The sequence below is a fragment of the Varroa destructor genome, unplaced genomic scaffold (genome assembly GCF_002443255.2).
Source record: "Varroa destructor unplaced genomic scaffold, Vdes_3.0 BEIS01000003.1, whole genome shotgun sequence".
Taxonomy (NCBI): domain Eukaryota; kingdom Metazoa; phylum Arthropoda; class Arachnida; order Mesostigmata; family Varroidae; genus Varroa; species Varroa destructor.
The window spans coordinates 21,550,048-21,567,814 of record NW_019211456.1 but is presented as its reverse complement, the minus strand read 5'-3'; the positions used below and the strand labels follow the sequence as shown (position 1 = coordinate 21,567,814).

General features: G+C 42.3%; 1 long non-coding RNA gene across 2 annotated transcripts in view; it reads right to left on the bottom strand.

Annotated features, from left to right (window-relative positions):
* The window catches only part of LOC147756667 (uncharacterized), a 59,408-nt gene extending 56,635 nt beyond the window's left edge, over positions 1–2,773 (bottom strand). The window contains exon 1 of one of the 2 annotated variants that reach the window (XR_015323147.1): positions 2,643–2,773. This is a non-coding gene — a long non-coding RNA (uncharacterized LOC147756667). Of the gene's footprint in view, positions 1–2,257 lie in introns of both variants that reach the window. The other variant, XR_015323149.1, reaches the window with a different exon arrangement.
* Between the last annotated feature and the right edge of the window lie 14,994 nt (positions 2,774–17,767).

Sequence of the window (17,767 nt, the reverse complement as noted above, 5' to 3'; positions counted from 1 at the left end):
AATGTGGCGCAACAAGCTGCTTATATTACAGGTTATATGCATATACATCAGTATTATACATGAAGGCAGAAATCATCGATTTCACCTGAAAAATCAGGCTCCCCTTCATTGGGTTCGGAAGCAATTCCTTTTCCGCTTCTGATCACACTATTTGCTCTGTATCGGTGTCTTGGCCAACAGCGGCATCAAGATCTAATTGTTATCTAATAATGATTACAATTTAATAAACAAGTAGCTGAAATTATTTTTTCAAGCCGAACTCGAAGGAGATGCACATTATGCAATTAAACATTAATTATGATTGTAACCCTTGCGGGGCTTGGAAAGCTTGGCGAACAATGAATAATGTATCTTAAGCGCCAAACCGCGAGATCATATCAATGATAATTACGCCACGGCATCTTTGCACCCCCATCTGTGCAGCCCGACTAGTGTCATGAAGTGATGCGTATGTCAGTTAGCTACACCAACTGACAAACGTCGCGTCCAAAATTGAGGAAGGCGCGAACGCTAGACTACACGACGACGAAAGCGGTGTTACCCGTTAAGGATTCTACTGGTAATGATGATGGCTGCTGGTGTAGACCAAGTAGAATTCGAATCATCATTACCGGACCTTCGTTAGGATGTGTATGATTTGAATATAAACAGCTGTCGTCTGAACAAAGGTCAGCCAAAAACTTCAGAGAAAAACAAACTCAGAACCAAAAATAGGGGAGGCACAGTTAGAAAGGAAAGAGGAGAAAAAGTAGGATGAAGGAAATACTTTAATTGATGGTCAGTGATCGTTTTGAAAATGGAGACAGCGAGAATGACCCTGGTTGGTGGCGTGAAGCTGTCGATGGTAAAGGATGCCAAGAACTGGCACAGGCTGTAAATGGGGTAGGGATGTGTGCAGCCGCAAAAGTGGGCTCAACAAGTATTACGTCGGCTATTATACGTGTTCACGGTTCACGTTTCCTGAATTATCGAATGTGATGAGGCTTCGATGCGAAGGTACTGGTGTGTGTGCTTATTCGTCACCATTTGAGGGATTGCGAACCTGAAACGATTATGTAAAGTTCGATTGTTGTTATTATTATTATTACAATTTGTACGAGACGGTGAGCATCCCTCCTGTATGTACGTGTCCCCAAAAATCTTCGCTTGTTAATTCCGGGCGCACAGCCGCCCAGCTCTGGTAGAAGTTTACGCACCACTTACTTCCCAGGACTGGGCAGCGAATGCTGCATCCAGAAGCATATGCAATCGATTATTTTGTATTTAGCATGTATTCTATAGACGAGTAAAAAGACGATAAATATTCGAGTGTTTATTGGGTGATTACGAATGAATATGGATAGCTGTGACTAGAGAGGTACAATAGTAGGGGCTGGCAGCCTATGCGGGTTAGAGGATAAGCTCTGCGATTGCTAGCGACTTCATTATCATCTGTTCGTTGTTATCGCCATCAGCAACGTGGCACGCTTCATTTCTGGCGACGCAAAACGCGCGTATATATCGGAAGACAATGTGCCTTTCAACGGGAAGAAAGGCGTAGGCTGCGTGAGGTAAACGAGCCATCGATGGACTAGCGCATAGCTAAACTTGCTATCGGAGATCAAGCATGTCTCTAACGATAACGCGGCATTTCACTCCAAAGGTACTTTGCTGAGCTGCTTCTAGGCCAGACACGTTACAAGTATGTAATTTTGTCTATTATCAGCTTCGCGTTGCAAACAACAGTTGCACAACAGGCTTTCTAATGTGACGAGACCTTGTAAAAGCACTTAGACCCATTTAAGATTTGGAATTAGGCCGGTCAAAGTTAAAGCTATCAAATGAACCACCACATTATTTTACTATTACAATTATTTTAGTCCCTACTACTTTAGTTTCCTCTCATTTCCGAATGAGCCCTAGAGAAACAAGTGAACTTCAAATCAGGTTGAAATTCACTCGGTATCACCCGTTTAGGTAATTTTGTACACCACGATACAACATTGTTCCTATATGTCAGAACTACTACTCTCTGGCTACTCTTTGCTGTATATGCTGCATGCATGTAGGATATCATTTCGGAGGTTACTGAGCGCGGCCTCAAGCAGCAAATGTACACAAAGTCGAGTGTGTACATCCATCGAACTCTGTACGTAGAGAAGCCGTCGAAGTAACACTGACAATTACTAGATAAGCCGGCTAACCTATCAATCCTTTGTCCGCCTATCCATTTAGCGTACGCAGCACCAAAAGGCAACTACCTAACTTATGAACTTACGCCACAAGGCAGTGCAATTGGTCTCTGCCTATTCTGGTTGTGATATATATATGTATGTGCTTCTATTACTTTTGCAGTCCTTTAAGGCAGTTCGAGGCTACTGCACCTGCTTAGACAATTAAGCACACCACATCTATTTGTCATCTCCGTATGCACACACAGCACTCATTCATACACAGGGGAACATTCGAGAAAAATCATACGAGACACAGAATCATAGCAAAGCCCAGTCGGCTTGTTTCTAGCACCACTGTGTATGTAATACATGAATTTGTCGTCTGTCCATCCTTTCGAATGTTACCCAATGGGAGCAAACATCTTTTTATCACCGATACTTCACCACCTACTTATACCTACGAATCAATGAAAATACCTGATGTCATACCGCCAAAGACGGTGTCAGTGGACACGACAACTATGCAAGCGCACTACCTCGATGTGACTGAGGCTTGATTCCGCTGTCAAAGTTAGCGATACCCACGGTGACAATCGTGGAGGTGGCACGATGCATAAATGTGTTAGGGTGCAGTCAGTGGAACATCATCTATTGATGTTTAGATAAAGAAAAATCATTGTCAAACAAATATTCCCGCTGTATGATTAAACAAAGCTACCCGACAGTTAGTAGAGGAAATACGAACACGAGCATGATAGAGCTGTTGGAGAAGAATCAAGATGGAAAACAAAAAAATATATGGAATGCAATAACTCTTGGTTTATCGTGTTGTCTTGCCTAGCTTGGCATATCCTCGGCGCCCTTTCGCTGTGCATTCGGCATTTTTTTCCGTCCTGTTGTACAAATCAATGGGTCATAGATTTTTAAAGCCAGGACAGGTTCTTTTATTAAACTAAGAATTTAATTGGATAAGTTAAAATTAAGAGTTTACAAAAAAAGCACACACAATATATGTCAAATCGTTAACAATCTGTCATTGAGATACAACGCATGGACAACTAATAATTCGCTTTTTCTTAGTGTCTGTTGCTGTAAGTTACGGGATAACTTAATTTCAAATAACGTCAATAATAAGTATAGATGTGAAACATTAAATGTAGACAACGCCTGATTTGTCCCCTAATACGTACCGCAGCAGTAAGGGTGGTTTCAGAGTTTTTGTAACAATGTAATCCACTTCGTGCACGTCGTTAGAAGTGCACAGAGCCACATTCTGCCAGATAGATAATGACTTTCGGCATCATTGTACGGCTGTCAGTTAATAGGTGCTGAAAGATGGTCAACTCCATGCAAATAGATTGGTTTTCCTTACTGTGCCTAACTAGCCTCACCATAATCTTCGACTTCAAATTTCGTATTGTTTCATATGGGTACTTTAAGCACTATTTGCTTGGTTAGCTATGGAACCAATGTTAAAAGCGCCACTTTAGGAACACCACGTTAGATACTCAGAACGTTTTAGTAATACGAAAGCTAGGTACTATGACTATGGGGTAATATTAGAGCCGTCTAGGCGTTGTTCCTATTGTCACTGGGTAGTCATACGACATACGCCCGTCCATCAATAGTGAACAAAATCTTATTGAGGAAAATAAAGAAAAAAGGAACCTGTCCATCCCGCGCCCACCCTTTGTGCTACAGGGAAATGCCGAAAGGTAACGACGTCAATATGGAGCTCGTTATAACGTTTCGAACTGCATCCACGGAACTAGATCGCCTCTCGAGCAACAACGACGCCAGTGACAATACAGAAGCACGTAATCGTCATCGTAACGTCTGTGTATAACTTCATAAAAATATACTGAAGGGTGTGGCTAAGAGTCAGCAAGAAAACGAGAGAAAAGGATGGCAATGAAAAAAAATTATTAATGCAGTAAACCTAATGCATAGCTGTAAGACGTAGGAGAATAAGCTGCATTTTGACGAACCAATGCGTCGATTTACAATGGTCGCTACTTTGAAATGTTGTCTGATGGACGTTCACGTATGTGTGCGCGGACAGGGAAGACGGATTCGTCAAAAGAGTCGACATAAACGCGTACGGCGGTGCTTCCACGCAAAAATCAAGGTTCTAACAATGAATATGACGAAATCAACAATAGCGGCATTAGATAAAAGCAAAAAAGTTCCGGCTAGATGTATCGTATTCTAAATAAAAAAAAAAACATGCTCGAACATTGGTTGCTGAGAGGTATTTTTTCGGCGGACTTCATAAGGTGGATCAGCTTTAATTCGCAAGCTGAAGAGAAATCAGCCGACTATCTATTTCTTAGTTAAATAAAAACTAGGATTCCCTAAATTTGTTTTCATGATCTTTGTGCTGCTAGACGGGCTACAAATGGTATGATATTTTACGATGTCCTCTTGCAGGGCCATTGTTATCAAGGGGTTTCCGATTGTATACAAGGTGTATTATGCTGAACGTTGCACTACACTCAGTCTTTACACGTAATTGTAAACAACGTGCACTCCGTATCTAGGTAGCTTATAGCCGGTCAGAGCGTTCGGCTCGAATCCCGTGATGTAACCACTGCGACGACGAAATCCGATAGCAAATAGTAAAAGCATTGAAACTATGCAACCTACATTGCGCGGTCACTATATTGTTTGTTATACAGCCACTCAAGGTTTCTCAACTTCTGTTCTCTTGTTTGGATTCTTTCTTTTTAAAATCAGCCACACTGTTTGTTTTTTTTCGTGTTTAAAGACTTTTATAGGTTTTCTCGAACCAAGGATTTATAAGCTTCCGGCGTAAGTGTGAAAACATCATCTGCTTGTATAGAACGTTACAGCGTCAGGAGATTTTATGTTAGTGAGGAAATCGAGAAGACAACGCATGCAGGATGCAATTGGTTTGCAAGTAACATGGATCAAGTTCCTAGTGGTAAGATGGGTCAGGAAGGATTTCCCTGCAAGCGAGAGCAAACCCTCAGTTGGAACAACGAGGTGAGGCGGGACCAAGATAGCCGGGGCACCCTAAGGGGATTACCTGCCCCATGTTGTGGACAGAAAGGCGACCAGCAACCAATAAATCCAGCGATGGGCTAGCTGTAGTGGCGAAGCGGTTCCCACCAATAGTTTAACCAAACACTAGGGTCTGGCGAAAGAGAAGCATTTTGGTAAATCACAACGGATAGCGGGGTACAAGAAGATAGTCAAAGTCAGTTCAAGGTACAATTCACCAAATTATTTGCTCCAATGTGCGTCTCCCTTCAAAACATACCGACGCGTTTCTCGCCTACAAAGAACGAACCAGAAGCAGTCAACAGCAAATTTAGCGGGCGTTGTTATCCTGACAGATCCACTTGAGTGAACGCTACTGAATAAACTGAGGCAATATACATTTTCCTGTAGCTCTATATACGCATTGAGCCTCATCGGTCGGCTGACGAAAAGGCAAAGAAGCCTATTGCATTTAGCTATCCAAGTTATGAATACGATATTCTCTATTAAAAAACATTAGAAGGTACATCGATGTACTTATGACGGATGAGTGGCAGGTCTCTAGCCAACGTCTAACTGTGAGCCCACGAAGGAAACGAGTGGCGCAGGGGAAATGGCAGCCCAACCAACTGATATGTCGGTGACAGGAACAGGTCATCTAGCCTGAAACGTGTGGTAAGAAGGAGCGCCTGACACCGTCCCCGATGGAGACAAATTGACAGCAGAAGAATGTTTTTTGGTAGACAAGGGAGTAGGGCAGATCAATTACATCTCGATGTTGATGGGCTGCCCTGAAGCTTTTAGAAAACTGACACAAACGGTCACCGGAGCGATTTTTTCAAAGGTTGATATTCGACTAGATCGAATAAAGCGTGACCAAAATCGCTAAACAAAACCCAGTAATTAACAGTTGGGAACGTGCCCCCTACTGAAGTGCATAGACGAGTATGAAATATAGCTTCTTACTGATTGCCAAAAATAGATAAATTTGTGATTACTACTGTTATAATGTGGAGATTCAACGTGAGAGAAAGGTAATAGTTGAGTTTTTACTGATCCAAACGGACTATTTTTCTCACCTGAATTATTTTCTTGTGTCCCATTTGCATGGCAAATAAAACGAACCACGAGTCATTCAACAGAAGTATAACTAGATGTTTCTATCCCTAAATCCAGTAGTACGAGTGAGCGTTTCCTCGCATCAGTGATATATTGATATTAGCAGTGCTCAATTCGCACCGACTTCTAAAATTTGGATGGCAGCAGCTTCCCTCTATTTGAATGCCCAATACCCATTGTCCCTAGCAACGATTGCAATTTTGCCAGAATCGTTTCAAACGCAACACAACGCGTCCAAAGCTCAAAAACGTTACACTTTCCATTCATTCGCACTCAGGCCCAAAAGGGTCTTGTCCTACGTACGCCAATTGTGTATAACAGGGACGGGAAGAAAAAGCACCCAGTGGTGTACGCCAGCATCTGCGCTCCTGCGCGAGCGACCCGAACGAAGCAAATCACAACAACCCATTGCTGGAGTGCCGGTAAAAATCGACGTCAAGGCCGGTGGTTTAACCTTCGAACGCTCTATCTTTGTCCGTGTCATCTTTTGAAGTGCCTTTCTATCTGATGGCCATCAGGATGCGACTAACCAGTTTTGTATTTGGACAACACATAAGAAATCACCACCATTCACTTGGGATTCGCTGGGCAGAATGAACTATACAGTAGGGGCCAAAGACGCTCAGCTTTACCGGGTCGACAGTGGTGACGCTCAGCGAGGACGACTCTTATAGAATAGGCAATTGGAGGGCTACTTCTTTAGGAAGCATCCAAATAACAGAACCTTAATCTAGGACACAAACCCTATTTTTTTTTTAAATAGATGATCCAAATACAGAAGACCAACTCGAAAAATATCAACGTATAAACAGTCCAGCTATAAAGATTAGAACATAAACCAATCGTGTGACGAAACGCATTAAGTCGTTTAGACACTTAGGTCATACTGAACTGTTGTTTATTACGGAGAGTTCTATAAGTGCGTTATGCACGTATGAAGCTCAAACGCAGAGTTCTCGTTGATTTTTGGACGCTCATCATCTATGACGTATCACAGTTTTTCTAACAGCGTACGACTCATGTTCACAATAAATGTTTCAAATAATGAATTATAATTGATGTGTGGTGAAACATATTGTTTAGATGAAGAACTTATTGATCACTCAATACCGCTTGCTAGATATATGTTTCTCCCGGCCAATGTCCACAACAGCAAGATCCAATTCAACCCACGTAACCAAATCAATAAGTGTAATCGACAAATGTTTATATTCAAAAACTATTTCGATTTTTCGAGTACTGCATTTTGCGGCATTTCTTGCTTCTTTCGTCTACATCATTACGATTAAAACACGCACTTATTGATAGAAATTACCCAAAAAGTAAATCATCCCTGTTTTAAGCCATTCGATAAGTTTGGTGTAATATACAGTGGATATTTTCTTAAATATTATCACTGGCCGTTGGATACGCTTTGGTATAGAGGGGCATAGGTCGTCTACGAGGATACGTCATAACTTCGAAAGATGTATATTACGAAAGGGATTTAACAAGTCGATTGACTCAACATAAGCTCCGCAATAGTCTGTAGCATGTGCTCTCCATTCTGGCGGACGGAAGCTTGTCCATCTTCCGTCCGCCAAAAGAAGCTGGTCAGCGGGTAATGACTGGTGATGATGGTGATACACCAGCATTTCTTTCCCACGAAAGAAGCTTTGAGGCCATTAAATTGAGGCTAACAGGAAGAACATAGATTCTGTAAGGATATCGAGAGGGGCAGAGGGCTAGAAATACATGTTTGACAAGATCGACAGAGGACGAGAAATAGGGAAAATGAACGCAGATCATTCGTAAAGAGACCCTGTAGACGAACAATTTGGCCAAATGCATTATGATTTGCCAAAATCAGCTGATTTATATTTGAAAAAAATGCACGTAGGCTAAATAAAGGGTGCTGCCTTGAGCCATTTAGTTCGATGGTTGTTTGAATTTGCTGTACTATTTGCTATAAATATTAACTGGTATAGATTTTTATGTTTTGCATTGTCTCTAAAGATCCTAGCCAAAAGTTTCCGCAATACTAACTCTTGCCCCTTTTTGTCGGTCACCAGATTCTCCATACACACATGCTTTTCTGAATTGACTCTTCTATACATATTATATAGCAGCGTCTTATATATATACACATATAGAAAGTAGCGTCTTTATATTTGCTTTTAGGTAAATGTTGGGTTTGGTAAGTGGTACTTTGAATGAAATGAAAGTCTTCCAGGATGACCGGATTCGTAGTAACGGATAGTGCCGTACGAGAGGGGCCCTGTAAATATACTCAGGTCACTCTCTCTCCTGCAGCTTTAGAATATTTATGCTCGTGAAACCCTTTATCCTTAGGGGGGCCATTCTTTGTGTTTTGCATTGACCGCTGAGGGTGTGTGTGTCTCGCCTTGGTTTGAGGAGTAGGTGTGAGTGCATGATGCGTTCTGTGAGCCAACTGACAAGTCTATATATATTAAATGAGTAGTAACCTCCATCGTCGAAAAGTAAAAATAAGGAACAACTTTTGTCGGAACTGGCCAACACCAGTGAGCCATGGCGCCAGCACCCACAATGGCCATCAGCTTTTGCACTATATGATGATGTCATTTCTATTTCATTTTTGGTAGCCGTCCAGGATCTACAGGAATTTAAGCTTATTTCTTATGTCGTCATCGTTTTCTTCTTATTCGCATACAACCGTCTCCTCGAATGTTGTTCTCGTCGACGTCCTTCAGCTGCATGAACTCAGCGATATCCACGCTGTTCTTCTTAACGAAGCAGCCGAATCCAACCAACCCTCCGGAGTACCAAGCCATCTCGCGAATCAGTAGCCTCTTTACGTCACCAGCTGGCAGTGTTCAGGGTCTGCTTATACATTTCTGGTTTGCTAGACAGTAAATGAAACCTTAGGACAAAGCAGCTCTATTGCTGCTGCTAGAGCCACTTGTATTCTATTATATATTTTTCCCTATATATATCTGCCTAGATTGGCCTCATCCTATTCAGAAATTCCTCCATAAATAAGTACTGCGGCCACTGATCCCATAGACTACGACTCCATGCCTCGTTAATACTGTAGCCTGCCCCCGGGCTACGTTAGTGTCTGCCGCCCGCGGGTCTAAGGGGGTGAAGCTAGGCGCAGTCTTGAGAAAACTTGCTGCGAAGGTCCCCGTCTTTCGGCAGAACGTTAAAGGCTGGGCCCACCCTATGGTTAGCAATGGCACTCCTGTTATAGCTTGTTGCGTCCAATATTTTTATGCATTGCATTCTGCGTCTCCGTAGCCGACTTTTGAGAACAGCCATGGGATAATTGTTCATTCTTTTGAATATCTGCCCAGTCTGCCTATAGGATGGTAAACGTATTTCTTTTTTAGGGCATACTCTGACTAATTAGCGCTAGTGTATTTGAACGTTCATGGCTAAGAACTACCAAGGGATGAGGCCTGTGTATGGTACATTTATCCATTGCAAATCCAGTCCTTTTGGATTAAACAAACTTAGATTTTGCATGTAGTAGACTACCATGGCTAAACGGGTCCAAGTAGCTTATTAGCATATTGTATAGGTAGATACAAAGTAGCTGAATTTAGTATAGAGGCGGTTCCGCTATATTATCTAAAGTAAAGTCTAAACTAGAGTTAACATCTAATTCGTTGTAAATAAATATTGTTCTAATCTTTTTTTTTTTTTTTTTTTTCGCTAAATAGATAATTTATGTTATATTAAATAATGGAACCTCATTCTTCACTAGAATGGATCTCTTACAAATGTCTTAAAATATTAAGAACCATATGATTGAAAATGATATCTTCTTCATATCAATGATATTTTAATCTCTTTAAAGTCAAGTATTACACAAATTGATAATAGTAAAAACGCTGACTCAATCGCGGAAGCCGGAAATCAATGCTCACTTATTAAAACCTAACAAAGCTTCTGTTTCGTCGTCTATGAACTACTTACACGAAATACGTAGTATCTAAATGTCTGTTCTTTAAGCTAATTTAAGCTGTTTGTTAGGGATTATCGACTGTAACAAAGATGACAATACATGGATAAGCGAGCATATCAAAAAGTCTGGCACAGTTCCCCATCGACATAAAAAAAAACTGCAGCGAACGTAAAAAAAAACATGTCAAATATTATAATTTCCAAGGATTCGATTCGTCGACATCTTACGTATGTGTCTAATGTAGAACTCGAAAGCACTCAACTGCTACTAAATCCTCTGTACGAAATGCGTACGAGTTCATCCGAAGTGCTAGCAATGCAATATTTATAATATTTACTATCAGAGATACCGAGTCTCGGCAGCACAGACGTTATTTTCCCCTTGCATACATGGATCGTTTGGACCGATGGTAAACATTTAGAAGTATGAACAATATAAACAATAGCATCTTACAGTATCACCATAAGCTGAATTTGTTCTTATGGAATTCCACTTGTCGAAGACAATCTCTGTCAAAGGATGAAGAACAACAAAGCTTTTATTACAATTTGGAAGAACGAAATTTCTTTTTAAGAGAATGTATGGCCAAAATACAGCCAAAATTTAAAATATGTCTAATAGTTTTTCTTTCAAACGTATACAGAAATCATTGTTTGGCCAGCTAAATGCCACTTCTCTTACGCTTTTAAAGAAGGTAAGTATTCGCAATACTGCTAACAGACGACCATTTACCCCATACGTGATGAGAAATAACTACATAAAGCGGGCACAGCGTTTTGGATAAGGTTGCTCGTTCTTCTTTTCGTCTACCGATTTCTTTCAAGCGCCTACTTGTTCATACTTCTAAATGTTTACCATCGGTCCAAACGATCCATGTATGCAAGGGGAAAATAAGGTCTGTGCTGCCGAGACTCGGGATCTCTGATAGTAATACTGTCGTCACCAGCGGTTACAGTCGACGTTAAGCGAGGCATAAACGTCGCGATCTACCGAACGGGCACCAGTGGAAAAGTTGCCGCTTTGCTGCGACAAAAACTGGTAAACACAGGATGACGAGATGGAGCTGATTTGCGGCAATAGGCCTAAGAACTGCGTATAGCTTTTTCACAACTGTTTATCTTACCCATCCATTGCGGGCTTGTGAGGAAAAAGAAATAAATGTGTAAATACAGATCTTACCAACGAGGTCCATATGAACGAGAGGCATCATAGAAGTGTCACATGCAAGTTTACGTGCTCTCTCTGAGTGCCTCGGGGTGCGATATTAATCGATACGGCATTCGTGTGTCACTTTGACGCGTTTATTTTCTACTTTTAGAGTTACAGCCCGTTTTAAAAAAATATTAAACCAGGTCTTATACTAACTGGAAGGTATATGCGCTGATCAAATATCTGACCAGATGCGAGGTAGCCTAGGGGAGGCTAAATTAAAATTTGGTCGCAGTCTAGTCGTATGGGATCGTTGATTATAGCCTCAATAAAAAAAAACAGACAATTTTTGCGTTATGTAATTAGTCAATGTACTGGTACTACCCTGCAATCTCTAGTCGGTTTTATTTTCGCACTTCTTACTAAGCGTGAGGTTTCTTTGGCCATCGAGCGTTCGTCCATTGTTTTCCTGCTTATTGTGCTCCACATCCAACGGTATTGTTGATCGACGTATAGAAAGAAGATGTCATGGATAGAATTGAATTGAAAACTATAGTCATGCGGACGTCACGAATTGTGTGAGAAGACACCTTACCGTGATATCCCATTGAACTTTGCATCTCTCTGCGTGAAGCATCGACCAGTTTGTGGAGTCAGAGATCCACGGGGCCATCTCATCTAACCAAGGCAATGCTCACAAATCGATCGATATAAAGGAAGTCAACGAAAAAGAATAGCATAGAACCGCGAAGCAGCCGTTGCCTATCGGAAGGCACACAGCGAGATTATCGGCTACTAACCGAGGTCAGATCCTGTCGAAGAAAAAAGTCGATGAGGCGGTAGAGTTTTGTGATAGAAAAGCGAAGCTCTTTTTTCAGTACAGGGCACTCTTATATAGGATATTTATGAGAAACAGGTTATTTAAGAGAGCGACGCCGCAAATAGAGTCAGTATATCTGTGTTGACCGGTGAAGATAGAAAAATGTGAAAAGTACGAAATCTTGCTATACAAGTTTTCTGTAAAGGTAACAATTCTTTCAGGGAAGACTTTGTCTGAATTATTAAATTCAGGCACTGGGCGGCTAAATTTATCTAGGTATAAATAACAGATTAAGCTATTATCGTTATCTGAACAATGCTGGTGGTCGACAGGAGATCCCGAACGATGTAGGTTTATTGCTGGCCACGTATGGTTATAGAATAACTGGGAGCGCACACCACGTACTGATCAACATCTGATACTTTGCAAATAAGATGGTGTTAGTATATGGGTGTTTAAAGATAAGGATTAGTATTGACTATAATGCGCGGTAAGGTTCATATGTATATGTACGCGCCCGTCTTAATGAATACACGTCCATATGGTTGTCGTTCTCCTTTTCAAATAGCGTGAACCGGCTTAAAATAGATAGCACGATATTCGGTAACGATAAACTATAAAGCAGTCAAAATAAGCTGCAGGAGTCAATACGCGGGTTTAGGGGCAGAATTCTCCGCAACGTTGCATTTAACATCCCGACGCGTACGTAAAGATTAGCCAAAGGCGTCAGCGGTCCGTTCACTAGCAACTTGCGTGAGCAGGTCAAGCGGTTCCAGGCTCATAATAAGGCCCCTGGGAGTCTTCTCGGCACACAAAGCAGGGGTAGAAACGGGCCATACGGTCGTCTTTTACAATCGCATTGCTGCTTGTTTCCATATGAACGTGTTATTTAGGGCGGCCTATTTGACTAACTGTGGCACACAACTTGCTTCAAAACAATACCGAAAGAAGGGCATAAATTCAAAAACAACCTATCTATTATGGGTTGACACGAAAGTTAGTAGGCGTGAATGATGACGCTAGCTAAATTTGACTACCGTGCAAAAAAAAACAGTCGCCGATGTTAGCCGTTGTCCAGCGGGCGGAGGTCATTCCGCTTTCTGTAAAGCAGCGTCTCTCTGTGTGATCAATGATTTCCTTAAATGGGTGTCTGTTTTGCTGACCCAACGAATATCGAATACGGCGGTAGATATCTGTTGGAATGCTGCAGATGATCGCAATCGAAGGTCTTCACCACTTGTAATCGCGCTACACAGAGTTAGGAAGAATTCGGCATTTACTTTGGAACCTATCCCACGAAATAAAGCCAGCAGCTCAGATACCTGCATTAACCGCGGCTCATGCATGACGCAGTAAGTCGACTCGAAAGATTGGTCTCAGTACGACCTGTCGCAAACGGAAATTCCTTTAACTGCGTAATTTTTAAGCATTTCCGCATACCCGTACAACTATTACTAATACAGTCGTTTGTTGGACTGACTAGTAAAGCTTATTGTGTATTTATGAATATTGGCAAAAAAAAAAAAGAAAATCCGCAGATAGAACTCAGCTTATGAAGCAGCCATTATGAACCTTATAGCTAAACAAATTCTGAAATATGAGCTAAGAGACCTTCAGCGAACATAAACATTCCCAGCTGATCTTTCGGTTGGCTACGCTGTTGTTGGGAATATTAAGTGATATATAGATTTAAGACGCTTCTAGGAACGACCGTGTCATCGATACATTTCGACACATTTTCTGTTTGTAGACAAACTTGAACCGCACTTAAATGATTAGATCACTGTCGTTCAGTAAGTCTTCTCGGAGATGATGACTAAAATCACATCTAAATGTAAGTTCAACTTCATGCAATGTAAAATATCCATACCGAATTGCCGTTCTCCTTCTGAGACGGTCACCTGAGACGGTAGGTAATAGTTACTTATCGAACAACTGTGGAACGCTAGCCGTGTCTTTATTATTTTTGCATGCTTAAATATAACATAGTTTTAGACAATTCTTATTATCCTTTAAAGTGACTTTCACTTCTGTTGCCCCATCCCTCAGTCTTAAACTTCTAGCTCGGGAACAGCACTTTTAACGAGCAGTCAGCCATTATTAGAATAGAATCCGACCATAAATTCGAAACGATTTCCGCGAGAACATTTTATACGCGCCTTCACACGACGCCATCATCTCAGGATAGCGTCCGCATGTTTGAGGATTTCATGATCATGGTTGAACCAATCGGTAGATCAGTAACAGGTTTACCCGTGCCGGTACAACGGGCTGAAGTTTACAACCAATCTTTTGTAATCTACTGCGAGCACGGATAAGATATGAGTCAGACGGGAAATTTCTACGATAGGAAATCATTTTCAACCGCTCTCTGTTTTCCGGTTGTATCCGCGTTCGTTATGTCTACCAACAAAAATTTACTCCCGGCACACCTCGATTGTCGTGAAAGTAAATATATCTCTCTTTCTAGGAATATGTTTCCCAATCCTTTCATCGACCTCTATGAAACTACACCCCCACATTGCTTCCGGCCGGTAGACCAACCGAATCGCTATCATTCAGCTACTAACCATAAGGCAAACCAAAGACGAGCCGAAGTGGACACGGAACATTTTCCTTTACTAGAAGTTCTATATACGTACGTGTGTTTAGAAGATGCAATATAAGATAAGCAAACTGCAAAAACTCAAAAGAAGAAGTGAAACACCCATCAGCTACATGCAGATGCGCCTATTTTATGAGCGATTTTTTATCAATAAAACTATCGTCTTCCTCTTCGTTGTCGCCTCTCCTGTTGTAGTATCATTTCAGATTCGAATGCAACGGCGAGCCATAGATACAATCGCACAGAACGAAAAGATTTGAGCGCGGCCAAGTCGAACATTTTTGCAATGGTGGCAGTGCGACCATTGAACGACAGCACTGCCGCTTATTCGAGCCACCTCGACACGTTCATTCTATGACGTCGTGGAGCGGTCTCGTCGTCTCAATACCCGACGAATGATAAGTTCATATCGAAGCGACCCTTCCTCGCCACTGTATTGGCACCCTCCGTAGCAACTGCTGCCGCACCAATAGCAATCAACACCTCAGTCACACGACGGAGGGCTGCTGTGACGTTCTTAGTCGCGACATTGACGCCGCAATCATCGTCAGACCCAACAGCAGTCCAACGGGCGGGCTATGGCCTGCCGAACGATCTGTGCCATTCAAAAAACCTATTTGCTTTTACCAGTATCGCCACAACGCTGTCACAACCGCCTCTACCATGCTTACCACGATACTACCATCATTTTTGCGTCGTAGAACTAGTATAGGCTAGACCGGAGCGCCATAATCGAGCAGCGCTACACGAGCAAAGAATACGTAAGGGGCCCTGCGGTATGGGCGACCAGGATCTTAGTCAGGACATATCATAGTCTCTAACAAAGCGGTGCCGCGGGCCTGCTATTCGCTTCTGGCATCATAGCAAAGGACATCGAGACTATACACTCACGTGCACAGGCGTTGACTACACAACTCTATATCTATGCCCACAAACACTACTTCTATAGCTGCTAGCACTACTACGAGTATCCGGTGTATTGCACCAATGAGATGGCTACTGGTGCAGTCGCTACGTGTATGTACATAAGAAATGAGCGTGTGCCTCTGTAATTCTTTATTTTTCTCGTTTCTGTGTGTTTGCTCACGTGTTTCATGAATGAACGTGCCCCTCCATGTGCGTGTCTGTCTGGTATAGTGAACGGTGTGTCTTTCGATCCACTTTTCTGCCTTTATTCCTCGATTTTGCCCATCGTTTATTGACGGAAAACCGATTCGTAGATGAAGGGAGGTCTGCGGTGGAGCAAAAAATAAAAGAGATATAGACCGTATGGATAGTGAAAGTGTGGTGTCCTTCTTGAAGACGGTACTAACGGTGTCGTCGCTGTCGTCGCAGTTGCTGAGCCTGTCGCAGTACTATACAACCGCACACGGTCCTTTCGGCGCTGGTCGTATCGGGCGGGCTGGCTGGCAAGCGTGTGCTACTTTCTGTGTTCCACCTACCGTGTCCTTTTTGACGGCCCCTTTTCGCAGCCATTTGCCAATATGTCCTTGTGTATATATATATGGGTGGTTGTATAGACAGGCGTGTGTGCAGTTAGTGCCCTAGCAGAAGAGCCAGCAAGCCGCCCATGCAGCTGCCACCGCTATTGGCCTCAGGAGTCGGCACCAGAGAGCCGGCCAAATGGTGGCAAAGGAAGTACCGAGACCCCCGGCCACAGCCCCCGCGATTCCCGTTTCTACACCATCTTTGCTTGCAGCTTCTTCTTTTCCATTTTCAGCCTCGTCCGCCCTCCACCGGAGACATCACAGTCACCGTTAACGCAAATAAATGACATGTGCTGGTCGCTTGCCGCTGTTACGACTGCCACAACGATGTGTCGTGTACGGCTACCCTTTGTGTTGTAGCCTTTCGTTGTAGTCGCGTTGGTCCCGTTTTCGCTCCGGCCTTGTCGTCCTACCAGTTGTACAGCTATGGTCCTGACGTAATTATTCGGGCCGGGTTCATTCGGTGTCCGGAGGATACGGTGCTGAATCGGCGCCGTTCGTGCGACACGTCCATTCTATAAGGCAATGGGCGCTATGGAGGGTAAAGAATGAGAAAAAGACGTTCATTTATACGATTCGGTCTCGTGGCCGTTACGTCGAATGTGCACGGAATGATGCAACGTAAGGCCCTTGCGTTGCAGCATCACCTAAATTTTACCCACGGGTGGAGTAGAAGAAGCAATTTCGTATCTGTAATAACCTCCCAGCCGCACGATACGCTTAGCTATCCTGTACCTGCAATATGATCTTCGAAACAAATATCAAATCAAACTAGAAACAAATTATCGCGGGCTAAGTTGTATGTTATATTTGTCACTATGTACTCGTCGCTAATATTTTGTTAGTCCAAATTATCTATGCTGAAAAATTGTAATTGAATAGTGAATCATTAAGCGTAATTGAACAGGTGATATCTTGCATCTATTCCATTTATTCATGTAAATTTTAGCAGTCATTGATAATCCACTGAAGGACCCATTTGGTCCAGGATGGGCCGTTCTTATAGTCACCAATGCAGGAATCTTAGGGCAGTCGTCACCGAATACCCTAATTATTACGCTCTTAGACATTAAAGACGCTTATTGCTTTCTTTATCTACTTCATCCTTCGCTCTTACAATTGCTTTGGCCACGAGCCTTTTTTTGTACAGGCTTTCGTTATCTTGACCACACACTGAATAATGATACAAATTTTTTCCAAGTATTGGCCTATGATACTTACACTAAAATAATGTTTACATATACACAGGTTTTTTTGAAAAAGTACTTAGATAATATCTAAAAAAGTACCGTATAACACCATAATAAACTTGTTCTCCCTAACCATTCGCTGTCTTTTTCCTAACCCCTCAACCGACTATAAATACTTACTGCGCATATATATCGTACTCAGCTCTGTAAGGTACCAAACGTTGTAGAAAATTGAGAATTTGAAGTAAGCTTTGACTAACCCGCTCCTTTTGGAAAGATAGGTATTCGTATCTTTCACGCGTGCCAAGATGAA